Raw genomic sequence first — 9119 nt, 5'->3', positions numbered from 1 at the left:
CATAGGGTTATAGTTTTCTGTAATTTTCAAACACTTAGGCAAGACAGACGTCCCCAGTAACTGTTGTTACAAAAATCGGGAGTCTCGCTATACTATTAGATTCCTTGGAAGTTCTGGTGTTCTCAGAGTGATTTGGTTTTCTGTGATTTCCAAACACTCAGGCAACGGGCATTCCTGATAATTATACAATAATCGGGAGTCTTGCCGAGTGCCTGGATCCCGAGTTGCGAGTGTGTTGCAACCTCGCATGTTCTTGAGCATGTTGCTGATTCTTCCTCTTCTTCGGCACCAGGGCCTATTCGTCACTGTAAGGCGACTGTGAAGAGAACGAAGGTTGTGAACGCTGAAGTGCCTGGATCCCTTGGTTTCGCTGGCGCTCACTGAGTGCTTAGCTTCACCATGTTTCCGAGCACTGCTTGCCCAGTTATTGTCTTACAAGAGTCAGGGTTTCTCGCCAAGCTAGGGAATTCTTTTTATCATGAGGCTTGGATAATGAGAAGAGACTTTACCAGTACAGATGAGTTCACTCTTAAGTCTGATTTGGAGTTATGCAGAGCTTGGTATTGCATGCAACACCTAGGTGAATGGTCAAGTACCGTCTTCGTGTCTTGGAGCTTAGGGTCCGAACACAGAGGACAGCAGACACAGAATCCCTCTTTATTCTTTTTCTTGGAGCTTCAGCCTTGAAGGAGAACAGTTAATTGGGAAGAAGTGATAGTTCTTTGCTGACGATTACTGCTCATAATGATGTAGTGGTGATCTGTTCAGCTCACCCGACTCAGCTCGACCAGTCAGCTCTGCCGAGCTGAGTGCTCAGATCTACTGAATGAACTCTGCTCTTGATCAGTGAAGTCCCTTACAATGACATAGCACCTTCCTTTTCCGTGTTACAGCAAGTGTAAGGAGTCAGTGCTGTCATCCTCTTTCTTTTCCCCCATCTCCGCCGCATCGGCGTATCAGGTGTTGGAAGGTTAAGGACTTTGCCTTTTCTTCGTCTACAAGTGAGGCACAGCATGCCCGTGTTCTTGAGAGTGTTAGTGTTTCATCCCCTATGCAATCTGCAGTGGCTGCTTCGTCCTCTGCATCGAGTTGCGAGTGTGTTGCAACCTCGCATGTTCTTGAGCATGTTGCTGATTCTTCCTCTTCTTCGGCACCAGGGCCTATTCGTCACTGTAAGGCGACTGTGAAGAGAACGAAGGTTGTGAACGCTGAAGTAGTGCAGCCCAAGTGTTCGTCTCCCCCTCCCCTTGATGCTGTCTGGGGTTCGACTCTGAGGAATTCTCTTTCTTTGCCAAGTGTTTGAGACACTACTCCTTCACACGTACTTGCGTCCGCCCTACAAAGGCTCGTATGGGAGTGTGCGTAGTATGTTCCTAGTGTTGTGGTTGGTTCGTCGCAGGAGTTGGCACTTGTCTCCAGCCCAGGCAGGTCGGCTGGCATTTCGGGCAGTTTGGCTGCTGGCTCTTCTGTTGATCTGCATGAGGAAGGTGTGTTGGATAAGCCTGCATCTACTTTTTGTTGTTGATCTCCATTGCCGGAGCAGGAGGGAGAGAGACACGCAAGAGTTTTTGTCTTCCTTTACCGAAGTTGTCAATCTCATTCATGGGTTCAACAATTTTCAGAGTAGGACTCAGGGTCGGTTGTCTTTCACTCCTTGCATGGAAGCCTTGCGGGTGCTATGTAAGATCCCAAGTAGTTGTTTCATCTTCCCTTATAAGGGCATGTCCAGTTGGTCTTGCATAAGGTGAACGCTTCTGTGTCAGAATGGGATGGGTCTCTTTGGTCACGGGGTTCTTCCAAGTTTCTTCCCCCTCCGCCCACGAGTCATAGGAAGTATTATGCTACGAACTCTGCCTACTTGGTTTCTCCTCATCTTAACCCAGACATCATTCGTCTGAAGCCAGGGTTGACTATGGAGCAGGTGAGGTCAGTGGCACCATCCTTGTCTCCGCAGGATGCCTCAGCTTTGGAGTCTACAGCAGCCTCCGTGTTACAGACTGTGTCATGGTTGGACTTCTGGTTGACGGTCATAGCCAAGATTGTGTCTGACAGGTCCCCAGAGGGGTTGGTGAGTGCATCTTCTCTTGCCAGTTTGTTGCAGTCTGGGGGCAAGGTGTTCTTGTATCTCGCACACCTCGGCTTAAATTTGTGAGCTAATCTTCTTGATCAGAAGAGACGTGGCTTTGTCCAGGATAGCAAGATCGGTTGACCCCAAGTCCTTGTTGGCGCTAAGGAATGGGGATTTTTTAGAATCTCAGTTCCTGTTCCCTCAGACTGAGCTGGAGGATGCAATAGACCGACACCAGGCTGACATGAAGGACAGATTAGTGCACCAGGCTGTGTCAAAGTCAGTCTCTCGTTCATGGAGACGTCCCACCCCTCCTCCTCGCCATGCTCAGCAGCAATCACGGAGATCGTCACCTGATAGGCCGTCTAGGAGTTCGGTTTCAGCAGGGCCTTCCTTCTATTTGTCCCAGTCTAGGTCAGAGGACCGACGTCCCTTTCGCTCCCGCTCTTACAGGTCAAGAAGGGGCTCCAGGGGCAGAAATAAGAGGGGGTCGTTGATGGGTTGGGTACCTCTCCCTCTCCTTTGCCACGGGTGGTGGGTTGCCTGGCGGGCCAGTGGGCCCAGTGGCAGAGTTATGGGGCAGAGAAGTGGATAGTAGATGTCCTTCGGGTGGGGTATCTTCTACCATTCGACTTCTCTCCCCGCTCTTGGACAAACCTCTGCTCAGGCGGGTGTACCCCCAGATTCTCCGAAGTTCTTGGCTCTCCAGGAGAAGTGCAAAAGATGCTGGACTGGACAAGATGCAATAGAGGAATTGGTGCATCTGTCTCCAGGGTTTTACAGTTACATCTTGGTGCCCAAGGCGTCAGGGGGTTAGTGACCTGTGATCAACTTATCCACCTTGAATCATTTCATCAGGAAGATGAAGTTCGAGATGGAATCACCGCGATCGGCATTGGCAGCTGTGAGGGAAAGCGACTTCATGCTATCAATAGATTTAAAGAACGCATACTTCCAGATCTCTATTCATCCGTTCTCCAGAAAGTTCCTTCGCTTCTATCTCGTAGACAAGGTCTTCGAGTTAAAAGTCCTGTGCTTCAGGTTGACCACAGCCCCTCAGGTGTTCACAAGGGTCTTCTCTCTCGTCTCAAGTTGGGCCCATGCTCAGGGGATCCGTTTGCTGAGGTACCTTGACAATTGGTTGGTCTTGGCAGGCTCCAGAGAGAAGCTGATGCAGGACAGAGATATTCTGCTTCGGTTTTGTAAAAGAAGTCAAACTTCATTCCCAGGCAAAGGATTCTCTATCTGGGCATGGTCATCGATACATCAGTCTCAAGAGTTTTTCCGTTGGCTCAGAGGTTGGAGAAGTTGTGAGTGGTGGCGCACGACTTCCTATCGCAACCGCATCAGTCAGCTCATCAGTGGCAGGTTCTTCTGGGAATTTTGTCTTCTCTGGAGAAGTTGGTCCTTCATGGGCGACTTCATCTTTGGTCTCTGCAATGGAGACTGAGAGAATTCTAGTCTCCGGCAGGGGACTAGCCTCTAATAAGGGTTCCTCTGTCCCTGGAAGTGAGAGAAGATCTTCGTTGGTGGTTGAATGACCAGAATCTTTTGAAGGGTGTTCCTCTGCATTCTCTTCCCCCAGACTTCCTTATGTTTTCAGACGACTCTCTTGCAGGTTGGGGTGGTCATTTAGGCGGCCTCATTACTTCGGGCGTTTGGAGTTTGGAGGACAAACAGCAGCATATCAACATCTTAGTATTAAAGGCAGCCTTTCTGGGTCTTTTTTTTTTTACTTTTATTTTTTACAAAGTACATTTTTCTGATTTAAAAATACATAACAAAAAACATTGTTGTGTTTTTGGGTGGCTGGATTGGATTAATAGCATTTCCGTTAATCTTAAACTGGGAAATTCAGTTTGATCTACAAGCAAATTGAGCTACAAGCTCGGTCATGGAATGAATGAAACTCATAAGTCACTGTACCACTGTACTTAGGGAATGTTGATTGCTTGTCTCTCAGAGGGCTTCCCAGATGTAGAGGTTAAGTTTAAGGAATTAGTCATTCAAGGGAGAGGAAACCCCAAGGAACAGATGTAAAGTTCAGTGTAAAAATCATCGCAGTTTGGGGCCAAATGGATGTTGCAAAGAACCATTAGGACAGTTGACAATGTGCTTTGTTAATCAGAGTGGTAGATCATCCACACCCTTGACTAGGGGTCACCAACCTGCGGCTCTTTCACGACACTTTTTTTTTTTTTTTTTTTTATTTAAAACAAAAAAATTATGTAACGCTCTTAAGACAATATTTGATTACATTTTATTCAATTTGTAAAAGTATATTATAGGCATCAATTTTGTTGATGTTTTTAATGAGATATCAGTAGTTTCTTAGGCCAATTTTGTCATTGCAGCTCTTGACAGTATACTACATTTTTATGATTCTATAAATATGGCTCTTCTAGCTTCAAAGATTGGTGACCCCTGCCTTAGACTTGAAGTGATACTGCATTGCTTGGTTGGTTGCTTGTATGTTACAGGTCTGTACTCGTTGGAAGACTGAGCATATAGATGTGAGGACTGTGACAAAGAGTGTGTGGCATTGCTTGGGTCCTAAAATATTTCAGTGCTCTTAAAAGTCATGGATGAATTGTCCTTTGAGGTAATCAAGTAAATAGGTTCTAGTAAGGCAATAACTACATTTAATGAAATATAATGCTACCTGGTTCAGGTTTCTTCAGTGTTTCGGTACATCATCTAGTGGTCTGAAGGTAGGTGAATAAGTTGTGATATGATGGAAACGAAAAACATTACTATGGCTTGATTGTTAGGGTATTGTAAACATCTGTACAGTAATGTAGAAATTTATTATATCCTGCTTAGAGTAGTATTAATTGTATAATGGATCATGTGGAGGTTACTGAAAAGCAAGTAAATTTTCTTTGAATGTAAATATTTTATCAAACATTTTCTACAGTAAAAAAAATGATTTTAAGTCTTGTGATATGTTGTTAATGTAATTAAACAGGATGGTTAGGCAGATGTAAACATTTTCTATTGTTCATGTTGACTGCAGTAAAAACAATGTATTGAGACGGTAAAATATGAAATATGAAAGTTATGACATTTGAAATGAAGGATGTAGGGTTTCTATTGATAAATCCTAATTATATCCAAAAGTAAAAATAATCAGGAAAACTAAGTATTTTTAGAATTAGGGCTTAAGTTCCAGGTATTTACTTCCAGCAAAGGCATATGTATTGGCTTAGACAGCAAGTGAACATTTGGCTTAGGCTGAACTCCAGGTAAATGCAGTGAGTGAGATAATAGTACTTTTTACTATTCTTTTAAAAGTGATTTTTGCTAATGCCTGCAAAAATATTGTGCCATGGGTTATACCCAGGTTTTCCAGACACTGTAAGAGGTCCTTCATATATTTTTATATTGACATTTTCTGGTTTCTTTGGAATTTGAACATATCCAATGTAATGTATATTGTTATTTTTGTAAAGATTAGGTACAGTTCTGTGATAGTATATGGACTGCAGTGTGGAAAGAAACTTTTTTTACTGGAAGGTTTTCCATTGATGGGAATACATATTATGGCCATTCTATTCTTGACATGTTTTGCATGCGATTGTGTACTCACCAGGTTTCATCAAGTTGAGCTTTGGACTGCCAAAAACTTGCTTGCACTTTTTGAGTAATGAATCCAATAGAATTTAAAAATATGCTAGATCTCAGGAAAATCACAGTCAGGGATGCAATTAAGATTCAGAGAACTGTTCTTTTCATAATGGATCTTTGAAACATAACTGTTTACCACAGCTAGAAAAAGAATAAGAGGAACATGACTCAGCCAAGTTAATTATGTAGCTAACATTTCTAACTTGCGCCACAACTTTTTAAAAATTCGCAGTACTGCTTCTTTCGTTTTTGTCTAGGTAACCCCCTGCCACTATTGGGGAATGCAGGAAACAACCTGGCAGGTAAGCTCAATTTGTTTCTGCCAGCTTCAGTGTAAATATTTGCAGCAGTTTTTTTAAATTATCCAGTTGTTATTCTGCTTTTGGTGAAGTGCTATTGCTTGGTTTTGGTTGCGCAGCAGATATAGAGTTTATTCTCAATATTTTGATTAGTTTTCCTAGTATTTTCTGAATTATGTCAGATTCTAGTATAGTTCGAGTAATATTCACTATTGCAGCTATTGCTGTAAGATTAGGCTCATTAAGGCTTTCTGCGATCCTCGTACGATCTGTAGTAAATAGAGGTCAAGACTGTACTATTAAAAAGATCTGTGATGAATGTTCTAACAGGGATAATAAATAATGTTAGATTCTTAAGTCTCACTAAGACAGAAAGAGATAGGAAGAGGAAAGCAGCTTCTAGAGCCTATAAACGATCCCTGAGTGCATTAGCTACGCCTTAACCTATACTCTGTTTTTTTTTCATCTGTCTATCCGCCTATGATGTTTTTGTATGGTAACACCGCGTCCCGGGCTTTAGATAGTTACGCTGTGTAAGTTTTAGGTAAATAAAAGGATATCTGGGTGTACATTTGCAACTGAAAAGTGTTTTAATAATTTACTGTATGCGAATTATACCGTTAATATTCGAAATAGGATATTATTATACTAATGTGAATGTAAGCTGAATGTAACTGTCTAAAGCCCGGGACGCAGTGTTACCATACAAAAACACCACAGGCGGATGGACAGATGGAAAAAAACAGAGTATAGTTTAGTAGTTAGTCCTAGTGCTCTCCTTACTGCTCCTATTCCTTGCTCTCATATTGAACAGCCTCCTATTCCCATGCCTGGGTCCCTTGCTTCCGATCCCAATGCCATCACCAGTCTCAAATCTAGGATTGATAAGAAAATTAACCTATGAATAAGTAGTATGGTTGCAGAACTAGGAGCTTCAATGAGTGATTATGGAAAAAGTGGTTTTTGATGAAGTGATAAGTGGAGGACGTGGATATCCATGGTGCTGGTTCTCCTAGACCAAGTCACTGTCTTGCTCTCCTAAACCGAAGGCTGAAAGCCCATGGGTAGTCACCCAGCAGCCACTCCTGTTGTACAATCAGGCGCCAAAGACGGTACTTGGACTCTTCCCAACCACTTAAGCACCCTTCCAAAAATCTTGGTTGCCTCTAGATCTGCTACCTATTAAGCAATATAAACACTCCTTTAGTATTCCCCAGCCTCCTTGTAGTTAGGCTGTAAACACTTTTATCTCTGCCCCTTTCTTTCAACATCAACTTCTGTCTACATGGGACAGTCTGTCGGCCTTCTCATCTGAGAGCTCAATGGCTGAGTGCCCTGCTGCACTCAATGTCTGATAGCGTTCAGTTTCCAGGAAATATCTGAGGTTCATTTTCCAGGACAAGGTTTACCTGTTTTAGGCCCTTTGCTTTGCCCTTTCTACTGCCCCTCAAGTATTCACTCAAGTTCTTGATCCCCTCTTGAAATGCCTCTACTTAGTAGGGGTCAGTATCAGTTTTTACCTAGACGACTGGCTACTTCGATCCCCATCAAAGGAATAATGCATGAAGGACTTACACAAAATTCTTGTCTTATGCAAGATCTTTGCCTTCTTATCAATCTTCAGAAGTTCCAGTTGACCCTGTCACAAGAAATTTTTTATTTGGGGATGACTGGAACTCGCACGTTTTTTCGGGCTTGTTCATCTCCCAAGAGAATTTCCAGCTGCCTACCTGCCAGGTTGTTCCCCTATAGTGGCGGGAACTGTCACTTGGACAAAATCAAAAGAAACGCTGCCATGAATTTTAAAGTTATTGCGCGAGTTAGAAATGTTAGCTATATAATTACTTGGTAAGTATACATGAAAATTAATTTTATTATGGAAATGTAATTTTTTTTATCCCTGGAGCCAAGTGAACCAAGAAATGTGGTGAAACATAGCGTGCGCTACAAGCACCAAAGAAATGGTGCTTGACTCATTATTGTTTGGAAATGGAAGCCAAGCAATAAAAGATACATGAAACTACTTTTCACTTCCAGGACCTAATGGAATAGATACACACACTGAGTAGTATTAACTCCTTAAGTGTAAGCCAAGGTAACTGGTATGTGCAAGAAGCAATACTGAGGGAAGGAAGCATATAAGGCGATGTGGTAAACAGTGCTGTTCATCACTTGAATCAAGAGTATATGGAATTGCACTGTACATTACCACAAGAAGCAACCAGTGTGTGTGTATATAGCATAAAGTAGTAGAGAACCGCACAAAATCTTCCATTCACCAAAGAACCAAGCAAAAGAGGTGCATGAAAATGCTGTTGACAATAAAAAGAAGAGGTGCATTGAAGATAGTACTGTTCACTATAATATGTAGGGGAAATAGTAAGGTGGACGAATTTCTGCTGGCCACAAGAAGGTAGGCAATAGAATAGAGGCTCAGAAAGTAGTGTTCTTCATTTGACAAAGTAGAAAAAATAACAATGTGCATGATTCAGAATGTTCACCAAAGAAAGGAGAGGCATGAAGGAATTCATAAAAGAATACAGTTTCTTTATAGGAACTTAGAGAATGGAGTGGTACATAAAACAATCCCATTCACCACTGGAACCAAGAGAACTGAGATATGATTGAGATTACAGCTTCATATTTAAAAAATATGGGCAGCAAAAATTGTCAGCTTTGGTTCTTTTGCTGAGGTGAACTTCAAGGTGTTGATTCTTATACTACTTGAAAATCAAATCTTAACTGAACATTGGTACAATTTGCATGGATTTGTACTTGGCCTTGAAACCTTTCAGATAAATGACATGACTATAAAAAATGGAAATAGATCATGGTGAAGATACGCCATCAAGCAATAATCCCCTGATGTTTCATTCTGATTGTTTATAGTATGATTTTTTTTTTTGGCTGAGTGTAAGTTTCAAGTGTTAAATAATTGACTGAAATTTCATTAATACTTTATTTTGCAATAGGCATTGTGCACCATAATGAGGAGTAATGAATCTTATTGTAACTAGGGCTTGATTCTTTTGTAATGGAGATTGTTTGAAGATGACTGAATTAATTCACTGGTTCATATATCATGGGTCCCCTCAAGGCACACATTCTGTGTGTGTATTCTTCTT

This window comes from Macrobrachium nipponense, chromosome 41 (genome assembly GCF_015104395.2).
Source record: "Macrobrachium nipponense isolate FS-2020 chromosome 41, ASM1510439v2, whole genome shotgun sequence".
Classification (NCBI taxonomy): domain Eukaryota; kingdom Metazoa; phylum Arthropoda; class Malacostraca; order Decapoda; family Palaemonidae; genus Macrobrachium; species Macrobrachium nipponense.
Note: the sequence above shows the minus strand (reverse complement) of the source record.